The sequence below is a fragment of the Myodes glareolus genome, chromosome 26, assembly GCF_982192425.1.
Source record: "Myodes glareolus chromosome 26, mMyoGla1.1, whole genome shotgun sequence".
NCBI classification, from domain to species: domain Eukaryota; kingdom Metazoa; phylum Chordata; class Mammalia; order Rodentia; family Cricetidae; genus Myodes; species Myodes glareolus.
Window position 1 is genome coordinate 42408035 of NC_142051.1, and position 13871 is coordinate 42421905.

A 13871-nucleotide genomic window follows, 5' to 3' on the forward strand; every position below is an offset into this window, starting at 1 on the left:
CCAGCGGCGGTGGTGCACGTCTTTAATCCCAGCACTTGGGAGGCAGAGGCAGGCGGATCCCTGTGAGTTTGAGGCCAGCCTAATCTATAGAGAGAGTTCCAAGATGGGCTCCAAAGCTACACAGACAAACACTGTCTCAAAACAAACAAACAAAAAAACCCAAGAAACAAAAACAGAAAACAAATGAACGTTTGGACTAGCAGAGTGCTCGCTACCCATCTGGAGGATCCAGGGCTCCTAGCTCGAGAGGTGACTGTGGTCTTCCATCAACTACCTGTAGTCAGCCGTTGGCAGTTTTGGCTTTTCAAGAAATTGAAGGAAGATGCTCCTCGCAGTAGCAAGTACCTCCCAGCAGGTGTACATACTGTTAGCCTCCGCACTTTTCTGTGAATACCCAGACCTCGAAACAGGTGCGCGTGCTTTCCTGACTCGAGTCCACGAGAATGGACGATTGTCCTAAGGGTTTAAACACACAGACACAAAGAGACCTGCTCATTCACCAAAGAGCAAATGGCAACTTTATTAAACTCAAGTCGGGTATTTATATTAGTGGGCAAAGGGGACAAAAGGGCAAGGCCCCCTCCCATCAGGAGCAGTGGGAGAAGATGACAGGTGCCCGGTGCCTCAGGCAGAATCAGCTGTGGGAGGCAGGCGTGGCAGGCGTATAGGGCCCGCAGCTGGAACCTTGTTCACAGGTGGAATTACCATAACAAAAGAGAGCCAAGTTCTTTCTAAGCTATACCCTCAGGCCGGTACTAGTGCAGGAGAGCCAGGGAGCCAGAGGTCAAACAACCCTGCAAATCGCCAGGAAGAAAAGGGAAAAAGACCTGGGTACCTACAAGTCTCCCTTTAAATATATATAAAATATGATGACAGAAACCTGCCTTAGGCGCCATCGGGAACCAGTTCAAATCCGTACCCGTCGTCAGGATGACGCCCCAGGCCCAGACGTCTCCCATGTCTTAGGTTGGCTAAGCCTGCCCAAATGGTCTAGACCCCTCTCTGGTTAAAGTCATCCTCCAAAACGTTCAGCCGGTTTTATGCTGAAAGGTACTCCGAGGCGAATGCCTACTAGGGCCAGGCCATGGTGGACCTGAAAGCCATTGGCCAGGTGAAGACACTCCAGCATACACATAAGCATTCCTGGAAGAGACAGTGCTTGCACAATATCTGAAACGTTTGCTTAGAATAGAGCCCCTTGAGTAGGGCTACAGCACCGGCAAATGGGACCCCTGGAATGACTAGTCAAACTAAATTAGAGCCAATTAGCAAATTTGTATTCCGGGGTCCGAGAAAAAGCAGCAAAATCTTATCCTGCGACCAGCAGAGGTCAAAATCCACACCCAGATTGTAAAGATTAACTACAGCATCCAATTGTGAATTTAGATACTTTGAATATTTATGGTAATTCTGTCTATCTGGCAAGGTTTTCGCCACGAGCACCCAAGGCTGCAAACAGGGTAGGGGAAGCAGCTGTTTTCCCCTCAGGGGGTCAAGCAGCCTTGGCTGAAATGGACAGATCAAGGCAGAGCAAGGATAGGAAGCTGGGAAAAGGGGTAAAATCAGGCGCTGGATCATCTCTCAGGAATCTGTCAACTCTGATGCCGCCTCCGCCGCCGTGTCCGTGGGATCTCTTGATTTCGCCTCGTCCTCAGGTCCCTGAATAGAGGAATCCACGGTCCGCACGAGACACTCAGGGACCCAGATGAGGTGCTTTGCATCCTGTAGAAACACACAAACTGCTTCTCTACCCCAAATTAAAACCCGGTCCGGACCATGTACATTAGTACATGACCTGGACCATGCCAGACGCTAGCTGAGGCAAATCCTGCCTGCGTGCGCCATTGAAACTGGCTTCCCTCATTGGTCTCTGGGAGCAATGTGCTTAGCTGTATAGGATTTAAACTACAACCAAGCAGACCTTGGACATATAGAGATCTGTATGTCTCTGTCTCCAAGGAGCAAATTCTATTGGCCTGTGCCACTGCAACTGGCCTAAATATTGGGCTGAATTAGCCAACCTCAAAACATAATTTTTTATTGGCTTGTACCATTGTAGCAGGTCTTGAATTGGGCTGAATGGCCAGCCCCAAAACATCTTTTAGAATTAGTTTCGCCTGGAACTTTTTCAGGGGCAGAAAATAATTATCTGATCTAGTACGTGAACATTTACATAACTGGATAGAATTATTAAAATTGTTACCTTTATGGGGGCACATTGCCTCCCGCCAACATTTGGAGAAATAATTAATAGGATCGACATATCTGGCTATAGATATGGAAATTCTTTGTCAGTCATCAATCCATACAAAAAATATAAGGACTTCAGAAATAGTCCTTCAAAGAGCAATTAATAAAATAAAAATATATGTAACAGACCTAAACTGAAAACTCTCATTAGACAAACTTAAAATGACTGAAAGACATTTAAAAAATCCTCAATTATAACATCTTTAATCATAGGGAAAGTGTGAATCAAAATAACTCTTGAGACTCCATCTAATCTTAATGACATGATCAAGATCAAATACTGCTCATAACTTTTATTTAAGAGAAACTCCTCCACCATTGGTGGAAATGCAAACTGGCACAGTTTGGATTTTTAGAAAACTAGGTGACAAACCATCTCAAAATTTAGCTATACCTCTTTTGGGCCTACACATAAAAGATGTTTAACCATGTCACAAGGACATGTGTTTAACCATGTATATGGCAGAATTACTTTATTAATATAGAACCTGAAAACAACCCAAATGTATATCTCTAATACGCCTGATAGACGAGACAGCCATAAATGTTATAAAACATTTTTAAATGATTCTAAATACATGAATTAAAAAACCTGTATAACAAGACTTTAAACCTTATAAGAAATTTAAGCCATTAGACAATGGAGAGATCCTTATTCTTTTGTGAAAACAGTATCAAATAAGCCAAATGGACAATATTATTGAAAATAATCCATGAGTTTAACGTAAATGTCCATCAAATTTTATGATGAAAATTTAGACTTTGAACAAAATAATTATTACCCTTATGAGAAAATGTAAACTTAAAATCCTGTATAATTAAGGATCCCTTGAATCTACAATAATCTCCAACTTAAAACTGTCTAGACTTAAGTCCTAAATAAATTGTTTTAAATCTGGCATAATTGAGCTATTGCTCTAAAAATATAATTTGAGAAAACCGTTCTCCCGCTCCTAGCCTGGAGCCCTCTAAAAATGTGTAAACAACCTTCCTTTAGAAAGGAAAATATTAGATTTAAAACCATGTGGTCACTGGGGATCGAACTTGCAACCCCTGGAAGAGCAGGCAGCATTCCTAACCTTAGTTGTTGCTTCTGAGGCCTGCTTGACCCGGACTCTGTGAGTCCACATGTCGCGGGTCCTGTTTGTAACTTTCTCTCTATGCCTTAAGTGTATCGGGCATAATTTAAATTTGCATCCGAGCCTCTGTGCTCCGGCCGCCGTTGCGAAGCCCGTCTCTCTGTTTTTAAGTGTACCTTGTAGAACCTCAGCCACAGTGAGGGGCCGAGTGCGGTCCTGTGACCCACATTCAAACATGCATGGGAGCTTTCTAGTCTCCCTGAAAGACAAGCTCTGTGAAGCTGTTCTTTTGTTACTCAAAAACTCTTAATAGAACTTACAAATATATTTTTTGAATCCTCTCTCAGCCCGAGGTCCGCACCTATATGGGCCCTCGGCTATTTATTTTGCTAGTCGCCAGTTACATTGGGCCCTATAGTCTTGGGAACAGATTCCCGCTGGGAGCTAACTGCGCCCAGCCTGTTCTCTTGGTAAAAATTAAAGTTCCCTGCATGTGAGAGCCAGGGACTGAGTTCTAAAATAGTCTAAGTGGTCTCTAGTGCAGTGTCATTTAATCCTGGTGCCTAGTCTCTTTATGAAATTTAGCAGCTGATTTGCCCACTGGCCTTCAGCTCCGGATCAGACCTTTCGGCACCCATACTTCTACACACCAAGCTTATTCACCCCCTTATCACACGTGCACAATTGCACTCTACAAAACTGGCCAGTTTAATCATGGGGTGACCCTTACCTTTTGGGGTTCTCGTGGTGGGTCCACAGACGGCACAGCGCAGAACGCGGTTGTCCTTCTTCAGTGCTCACGCAGGGACGCCATCTGTTAGCCTCCGCACTTTTCTGTGAATACCCAGACCTCGAAACAGGTGCGCGTGCTTTCCTGACTCGAGTCCACGAGAATGGACGATTGTCCTAAGGGTTTAAACACACAGACACAAAGAGACCTGCTCATTCACCAAAGAGCAAATGGCAACTTTATTAAACTCAAGTCGGGTATTTATATTAGTGGGCAAAGGGGGCAAAAGGGCAAGGCCCTCTCCCATCAGGAGCAGTGGGAGAAGATGACAGGTGCCCGGAGCCTCAGGCAGAATCAGCTGTGGGAGGCAGGCGTGGCAGGCGTATAGGGCCCGCTGCTGGAACCTTGTTCACAGGTGGAATTACCATAACAAAAGAGAGCCAAGTTCTTTCTAAGCTATACCCTCAGGCCGGTACTAGTGCAGGAGAGCCAGGGAGCCAGAGGTCAAACAGCTCTGCAAATCGCCAGGAAGAAAAGGGAAAAAGACCTGGGTACCTACAGTACATATATAGGGTAATAAGTGATTTGTTACCTCTTTGATGTATAGGCCCTGAAAGCCAACTGCCATTAGCAATCAGTGCATGACTGCCTGGCTGGGGGTGAGGGTGACTGATCCCCAGTTTTACAAGACATCTAAGAGTTTACTAGAGTGGAGCCCACGCCTCCTGGGGCTCTCAGGCTAGTATTTTCTACACTAAACCTGTTCTCTCCCAGCTGGCTGAGGAGGCACACACCCAGAATCCCAGCCCTTGAGGCTAGAGCAGGGCTTGTGAGTTCAAGGCAGCAGCAGGGGCTGCAGGAGAAACCCTGTCTCAAAAACAAACAAATGACCAAACAACCGTTTCCCTTCTTTTAAGACTAAAATAGGATAGTGAAAAGATCTAAACTGAATAGCACACAGGAGTGTATTTCTGCCTGCTCTAGTAGTGTGAACACCTTAGCCTTGTATGTAGGTGTAACACAAATTTCACATAGTGTTTCCACGCCTAACAGGTTGACTAAGCAAAGCGTGCTTTTTCTTTCTCCCCAGGAAAGATGTGCACTGTGGAAAATGGCATGCTTCAGGCTGGGTTGGCAGAGTTCTTACCTAGCATGCAGGAGGCCCTGGGTTTGCTCGCCAGTACCTCAGAAAGGGCCTGGCACCTGTAATCCCAACACTTCCAAGGAGAAATCAGGAGACTCAGGGTCATCCTCAGTTATGTAGCAAGTTCAAGGCCAGTAGGGCTTACGGTGAGACTTTATCTCAAGAAAACGAAATAAAATGACATGTTCCATACAGACTGGGAAGAAGAGGAAGGTGAATGTTCCCTTTAATTAGACTGTGGACAGGGTCTAGTGTAATGCAGTCTTGGTAGCTTACTGTGTAGGGAAATGAAAGTGCTCCAGCTTTAGACCATGTCAGGAGACCTCAGTGATGCCAGTATTGATCACCAGTTGTGTTCTTGGTCCTTCTCTGCTTATGCCTCCCATCCCACAATTGCCACATGAGGTATGGAGACGATTGCTTATCAGCACTTTACAGAGGGGTAAACTGAGGCACAGCAACGTAACAGGATTTTCCCATGGGCACACAGTCTCACATCTTGATTCAACCCATTTCTAATAATCTGTATGTCATCACGAGCTTGTGGCTTACCAGGAAAGATTCAGCATGTCTGACCTGGCAGCTGGCTCCATGGCGGCTCTCTGTCTCTGCCTCCTTTCTCCCAGCATTCTGTTCTGTCTACTCCGCCTATCTAAGTTTTGCCCTATCAAAAGGCCAAGGCAGTTTTCTTTATTCAACCAATGAAAGCAACACATAGAAAGAAGACCCTCCTACAACTCTCTGTGGAAAAGATACAATCTATATAAACTAACTAGTAATATCCTTAATTTACAGATTTCATCTTTGAGCAAATATGTATTGAGTGGTCACTCTGTGTGTCCACTGTATTAAGTGCCGGGCATCCAGGGGTAAAAATAGTAATTGTGGCTCCTGCTCACCTGTGGCTGTTTATGTTGAAATCAGTTAAACTTAAATAAAATAAACAGATCTGTACTCATGCAAACTGTCTTTTAAGAGCTTAATAGTCACGTGATAGTGAGGTGTGAGAGCACAGAACATCTCTGTCTCAGCGAAAGTTCTCCTGGGCTGCGCTCTAGAGGAGGCTGACGCGGGTCAGATAACCCCGGAGAAAGTGTAAGTGCCGCTGTGAGAGCCAGGTAGTGTGGCACATGCCACAGGACTTGTGGCTTCTTGGATGGCATCCTCAAGGAAGACAGGTTTGAACTGGTTTTGTGGAGTATCTAGAAGTCAGGGAAGCCTTGTGGTGAGAGGAAGCTCAGTAATTAAAGGGATGGAGGGCAGGCTAATGACTGGGGGTGGAGGAGGTCTGGGTGAGATGAAGTGGAAGGACCACGGAGGACCTGGTGGGAAGGAGATAAGAGCTGGGAAGCCTCTAGTTAGACCGAACCTGGGCTTTACTTCAAAGTCCTGTGCATTGTTAATGTGTGTTCAAAGAGGTTCCGTGGTCACCTTGTCCCTTCCCCCTTGGGACCCGTCATATTACCCTGCCTGGGTTATTCCTGCGGTATGTCAATATGACAACGCACTATAATCATCTGTTTCTTAGAGAAACAAAAATACAAAGGACCCCAGCACTTGGCCCTCTCCTGCGTCCTCTTCAGGCCCCGTTCCCTGTTCCCTGCTCTTCGCTGCCTTAGAATGAAAGGGCTGGCCCTACTCCCCACCTCCAGCTCCTTTTCTGTTCCTTGTTGACCTCAGCTGAGGATTTGTCTCCCTTCGCATCTTCATCTCAGCAGCACTGAATATCTAGATCTCCATCAGCAGGAGCCCATCCATTGGCTTCTGTTTTCTGCCTTCATCCTCCTGGCTCCTCCTCCCCGGCTGGACCCTTTTTCTGTCCCTAACATGGTGCTCAGGACTCTGTCTCTGGGCCACCTTCATTTCCTCGAATATACCAACTCTCTGGGTGATTTCATCTTGTACCACTGTGTGAGAATTAACTTTCTGTGTCAGCAAGGCCCAGCCGGGGTCACCCACTCATTTGACAGTAGATGTTGCTGTGAAGAGATTTAAAAACTGTGATTAACACTGAAATTGGGAGACTCAGAGGAAAATGGGTTATCTTCCAAAATGCTCGTGGGCTTTATCCAGCTAATTCAAGAGAAAAGCCAGAGGCCCACTGAAGAGGAAGTACCCTGCCTGCAGAGTGCTACTTAAATCTCCAGCCTGTGGACTGCAGATTTGTTGGCTTTCCAAACCACTAAGTCAGTTCATTGAGACAAAGTTTTCTGTAGTCTTGGCTGGCCTCAAACTCCCAAGCAAAGGATAACCTCGAACTTGTGATCCTTTGGCCGTCACTTCCAACATCAGGATCACAGGCAAGTGCCCCGTTAGTGGATTCTCTTTTAGCTTTCCTTCCACTGTATACTCACATCGCCCATGGATTTTTTTTCCCCCTAGAAAGCCCTAGTTTTTATTTTAGTGATTTGTTTATTTATTTTTGAGACTGGCTAGTCTTGACTGGCTTGAAACTCACTTTGTAAATCAGGCTGTCCTCAAGTTTACAGATATCTGTCTGTTTCCACCTCCTGGGTGTTGGGATTGAAGGCATGTGCCACCAGCACTCAGCCAGTACATAGAGTATATGATGTCATTTGTATTGGAGTCTCCTAATGTCTGATTTTTACTTTTAGCTCTGACTTCCAGATCTATATAGCCAGTTACCTATTGGAAATCTCCTTTTAGGAAAACAAAAAAATGAAAAACAAACAAATAAACAAACAAAAAGAACCCCAACAACATAGAACCCTCAAGTTGGTCTATGGATTTGTACCAAACTAACCTTTTCTCCACTCACACAGTTGCCAAGGCCCAACAACTGGGATGGTAGATTCTTACCATCCTGTGATACCTCTCAGCCACTGTCTGCAGACTGTGTTTACTTTGAGCTGCTGCCTCACCAGTTCAGGCCTTTATGGCTTCTCACTTCAGCTGCCATAGCAGCTTCCTCCTGGTGCCTGTGCCCCCATTTCTTCCCGGCTCCTGGCTGCCTGGCTGGGTAAGCACAGCAGGCATCTTCTTTGTTTCTTGTCTCCTCTGCTTAGAAGGTTTGCAGCTGCTCCTCTGGTTTGTGGGCCCTTATTTCCCTTTCGTCTAGCCCCACGGGCACATTCTTAGTTCCTTACCTTCCTACTTCCTTTATTCTTCAGAGTGCAGAGAGCTCTTTCATCTCCCATCTCATCCCCCTGCCTGGAGAAAGGAAGCCCTGACTTCTGTGAGCAGAGAAAACACAGGGTGTTTGTGTGAGGATAGACACGATCAGATACAGAGCGATAAATTGATGATGCTCAAGGGGCATCTTTCCAGATGAAGTTGTTGAGCAGAAAGGCGAGAATTGGTGAGCACACACACAGGAGCAGAAGGATCCTGCTTTTCCTCTACCTGGACCCATGAGAAAGAATTTAGTAGTTTGGTGGTCATGGGGAATTAGTGGGAAATTCTGTTTTCCTAAGTAGAAACTAGGTTATGATCAGAGGGAAGGCCAATGCAGCAGCGCTGTTGGAAATGCTAGAACAAAAGAAGAAAAATGGCAGCTGGGAAAATATGCCAGGGTGCAAGGACTGCTGGGAAAATATGCCAGGGTGCAAGGACTGCTGGGAAAATATGCCAGGGTGCAAGGACTGCTGGGAAATATCCCAGGGTGCAAGAACTGCTGGGAAAATATGTCAGGGTGCAAGGACTGCTGGGAAAATATGCCAGGGTGCAAGGACTGCTGGGAAAATATGCCAGGGTACAAGGACTGCTGGGCAGGGCTGAGGACAGATTTGAGGTTTGTGGCCTTGACTTTTAAGTGGAAATCACTTTTACTCTCCAAGTGTTTCTCCAACAATGTTTTGCTGCCTAAGTAGGGTGCAGACTGTGTGGACAGCTAGCATTAATAAGAGTGGGCCTTAGCTGGTTGGTGGTGGCATGCATATGTGCCTTTAATCCCAGCACTGGGAAGGCAGAAGCAGGCAGATCTCTGTGAGTTCGAGGCCAGCCTGGTCTACAGAGTGAGTTCCAGGACACCTAGGACTGTTACACAGGGAAACCCTGTCTTGGAAAACAAAACAAAACAAAACAAAACAAAACAAAACAAAACAAAAAACAGAAAAAGAAAAAAAAAAGAAAGAAAAAGAAAAACCAAACAAACAAAACAACAACAAAAACAAGGGTGGGTCTTGACTTGACTGTGCCATTGAGAAGCTTGAACTTGATCTCAAACAAGGGTTTGCTTTCCCAAAGTTCTGAAAGAGTTAGAAGATAAGTAATTATTAGTAAGGTACTTGGGGCTACAAAGAGGGGAGGGAAAATTAATAATGGGCGAAAATGAGGGCACCCCACCAGAGGAGGTGACAGACTACAGACTACCCAGGCTTTTGGGGAAGAAAGACAAGAACGCAGGAGCTCAGTCAAAGGTATTTAGGGTGTTAGCTTAGAACGTGAACCGTGGTGGGAGTCCAGGAGGGGCCTCTTCCCTTAGCCTGTAACTAAATCTCTATATCTCCCCACAAAGGGGAAGCCTTCCACTCACCTGTGCTTATTTTAAGATTTGCTTATCTTAAGAGCAGCGGGACGCTGGAACGGCTTACATAGTCTTTTCTGATAACGCTGTTAGAAAATCACCTTGATCTCCCTACCGATCCCTGTAAGGCTCTGCCAGTGTCGAGCTATTGGACACACATATCATCCCCACATTCCGTTCTCGGTCCAGCCTCAGCGATTTAAAGTCGCTCTCTACCCCGGGCCGTGCTCTTGAAATTAATGACACTGTCTATATTTAAGAATGAGGTGCTCATGACTGTGCTGTATGGACTGTCACTATATGGGCTGCCGGAGATAAGGCGTAATGCAGAACTTGGTTGGGAGGAGCCAGGGCTAAAGCTTCTTTTCCTGGCATTTTCCTTTCTTTGGTCCTTACTGATGCTGTCTTGACCACTTAGGAGCTGAGAAGCAGCTGGTCACAGTCCCCACACCTCAGAATCGGGCGGTGCTGCATGAGAAGTGTGTGGGGTGGGAAGTGTGGGAGAGTCTTGGGTCAGCCTGCCTGGTGTGTGTACATTATGCAAGTTTCTCACTTTCACCTTAGAAGAGTCTAGAAGGAATGTAGGAGGTCACCCAGGTACCAGGAGGTGTGGCTTTAAGCAGTTAGGAGCCAACAACCCTTTCACCTCGTTCTCTTTCCACCCTGGCATTAACCAGAGGCTTAGGTCAAACGCTTCATTCATTCATCCACCAAGAAGTCTCACTGACCTAGGGGCAGGGAGGCACGACAGACCATGGCCTCCTTTGGCAGATGCTGGTGGGGCAGTGCCAAGGGCTAAATAAACTCTCAGTTTTCCTCAAAGTGAATAAGACAGCCCCACGGCTGAGCGGGGCCAGGAGGCAGTATTGTTAGGAGAATTAGTCACCTCTTTTCAGGGTTAGTCAGGCAGAAGTGGACAGTGCTTTAAAACCCAGGTGACTTGAGGGAATTACCAATTTGACTAATCCAGTGCCTTAGGGCAGTGCGTCCCTAACTTCGCTGTCAACTAGTCACTTTTGGAGTTTTAAAAACCTAGTTGCCAGGGTCACAGTCAGTACCGAGGACGTCAGATCATCTGTGTGGGTGCCAGGCGTCAATATTTCTAAAGTTCCTCATGTGACTAGGAAAGACTGGAGAGCAGCGCCTAGGGCAGAGGCCAGCTGACTCAGTTCACACTCACTCATAACTCGGGTCTGGTTCCCAGCATTCTTTGAATTGCATCCGCGGCTTTGGGTCGGGGGCGGTTCTGAGCTGCAGGATGTGGTACCGTCCTATTAGGAGCTGTCACTTTGCCCGAGCCGCCACCGGGGACAGGTTGCCAGGGCTGCACGAGGACTGGATTTTTGCTTTGTCATTCTGACACTGGCAGTTCACCCGCCTCCTAAGAGCAGGGCGTGGCTTCCTGGAGCCACTAGGAACCCGCCGCTCTTTATCCTCAGTTTGCTTCCGTCAGGCCTTGCATCCACGCGGGAGGTGCGGGACTCCGCAGTGCGAGGAGAACTGCTGTTTGCTTCTTGCTTGTTCACGTAAGCTCTCTGTCAGGGGAGCATCGCTCCGGGTGGTGCTTTGGAAATGCCTGGGAGGGGGACATTTAATGTGTCTCCGAGAGGGCTGGGTCTCCGCGGGGCAAGCCAGGGGAAGCTCTTGGCGGGGTGTAGAGGACCGCCCGGGTCACAAAGCTTCAGAATGTGGGACTTGATGTCTGGTCCTTGACAACTGGTGGCTTGCAGGCTACCAGAGAAAATGGGTATCATTTGCAGAGCAAGGGTCTTGATTTATACATATATGACAGTATGAGGAATATCAGTGCGGAACCGTGATAATATTAAGAAATTGGACACCTTTACAAATGTTTTCACAGGCTAAGTCCTAAGAAACTCCTTGAAATTGTCATGGTGTATGTAATGTTTTCCAAGGGCCTTGTCCTTCTTGACCCAGGCTGTGAAACAGGGCAGCTGAGATGCTACACAGCCCTTCCCTAACTGAAGGAGGCGGTGCAGGCTAGCGCTGGAGAGCAGAGACTGTTCTGAGTGGGTTTGGGTCCTGCCTCCACTGTTGACAAGCTGCTCGATCTTGTGCAAATAGCTTGGCTATAAGCAGCTTAGTTTCCCTACCTGTGGAAAGGACGTGGTAGTACCTACATCTAAAGTACACACACACACACACACACACACACACACACACACACACACACACACACACACGTCTTTATATATAGATGGCATTGTATATATATCATAAATATATTGCATTATGGCCATGTTAACTGTTGGTATTAGTACTGAATAACTATTCTTTTAAGGGCTGGTATCAGTGTAGCTGTGGGCTCCTGTCCCAGACTTCACCGAGTGAGTTCACCCCTTAGTGAAATGGGACCATCCTCCCCTGACCTCATCCAGAGCGTGGATGGACCGCGGTTTCAGATTCCAGGAAGCCCTGGCTGTGGCATCCTCCGGGTACAGTGTCAAAAGCCAGACCACACTGGGACGTGTTAGTGCTCTGTGGTCGCGAGGTCGGCGTCTTTAGCCGCCTTTGAGAGCTCTTCCGAGTTGTGGCGGCCCTGGAGGGTCGGAGTCCGCCGGCGGGAGTGCCCTGAGGGCGCGCGGCGTCCCGGAAGCCCCGCCCGGAGGAGGAAGGCTCACACTGCCGCTCTGCTTTGTGCTGCAGAGGGCGGCAGGGCCTGCGCGGCGGCGGCGCGGGTGCGAGCGGAGAGAGGCGGCGAGGCAGGCGGCGAGCCGGCGGGAGGTGCGAGCGAGCGGCGGAGGGTCGCCATGGTCCAGCCCTGAAGGTAGGAGCCGCGCGCTGCGCTCCCCAGCCCCGACCCCAGATCCCCAGCCCCGGGCCACTAAAGGCTACCGACCCACGTGCTCAGATCCTGAACCGGGAAGCAGAGCCGAGCCTTTTCTTTTAAAGGGACCGTTCAAAGGGCCCTTTGCTCAGGTGCCCCCTCCTACAGCCTGCAGCGGCAGGGTGAATGGCCCTGGGGAAATCTTGAGAAAAGGGTTCACCTTCCTCTTTAATTCTCAGAGGCACGGGACACCCAGAAACCCCAGGTTCCGAGAGAAGCGGCAGGAATCCCTGGGTTGGATTTGTTTCCCTCAGGCATTTCTTTTTCTAGCCCAGAGTTAGCAGTTGAGTGGACATAAAGGAGTGGAGCTAGATCTACCCTCCAGTCTCAAGTATGCCGGATATCTTTTTTTTTTTTTTTTTTTACCCACTTGGGTGGAGGGGTGACAGCCGAAAAAATCACAAAACGCACGAGGAGACGCCAGGTAGTGTGTGAAGTCAGAGGGCACTGTGGAGTCTGTTCCTTTCTTTCCTCACGTGGATCTTGGGGCTTAAACTCCAGCGTCCATGCCAGGCAGCAAGTTCCTTCCCCTACGGAGACGTCTCACCAGCCCTCACGAGACCTACGCGGAAACCTTGCCCTCTTAGTCAACACGAGGCCTGCAAAGTGTAAAAACATTTAGGTGGATGTGTCGTTAAGGATGCTAACAATTGATTCATGTTTATACGTAGTCTTTGCTTGCTTCTAAAAGAAACATACATTTTTGAAGAGTGAATATAGGGTCTGGAGCTGGACTTCAAAGACAAACAGCAGATGGTCGGAAAGTAATTAAGGGAGATAAAAGGCTTCTGCCTTTGGTTCAAGCAGTTGTGTTACTCAGACCTTGAGTTTGCAAGGAAAATCACACAAAGACCGATTGGCGCGTCTTCATGGGGGTAACCCCCCTTCTGTTGTAAGTGTATATTGAGAAGTTGTAATCATTTGGTTTCTACGTGATATTATTCACGCTCTTGATTCTGACGTCGGTGGGAGCAGAACAGCTTGTAAGCTTTGAACTGCCGGTGACTTAGTCAGGTGACTAGCTCCTCTGACCGTTTCAGTGTCCCGGTACCCGGCAGCTTCAGGCTTCTGGTGAGGATCAGAGCCGTGAGTGAAGGGCGCCGCCATTTACCACACACACAGAGCTGGTGGGTTTCGTGCTCTCTTTGGGTCTCAGTGAGTGGCGCTAAAAGCGGGAGGAGGCAGAGCAGGTGAGGCTGGGGGTGAGAAGTGGTGCTCATTTGCGCAGTGAGCATATTATGGACGACAAGGGAGGGAGAACTTTGGAAGGACTAGGTTGGTTCACTGACTGCTTCTAGAGGAGTCTGTGCCGATGTTTGTCCTCCCTCCCTTTG

General features: G+C 47.8%; 1 protein-coding gene and 1 long non-coding RNA gene across 4 annotated transcripts in view; one reads left to right on the forward strand and one right to left on the reverse strand.

Annotated features, from left to right (window-relative positions):
- Txnrd1 (thioredoxin reductase 1) overlaps positions 1-13871 on the forward strand; it is a 60060-nt gene that overhangs the window by 8840 nt on the left and 37349 nt on the right. The window contains exons 1-2 of one of the 3 annotated variants that reach the window (XM_085683274.2): positions 11074-11215; positions 12357-12477. The exons of 1 other annotated variant lie outside the window; for it this stretch is intronic. The gene's annotated coding sequence lies outside the window, so the exon portion shown is untranslated. Of the gene's footprint in view, positions 1-11073; positions 11216-12356; positions 12478-13871 lie in introns of those variants that run through there. One more of the 3 variants, XM_085683273.2, reaches the window with a different exon arrangement.
- LOC148117790 (uncharacterized) lies at positions 508-11036 on the reverse strand. Its single transcript, XR_015736758.1, has 3 exons — positions 10870-11036; positions 4060-4235; positions 508-1722 (listed from the first exon to the last, which is right to left on the reverse strand). It is a non-coding gene; the product is annotated as an uncharacterized LOC148117790 (long non-coding RNA).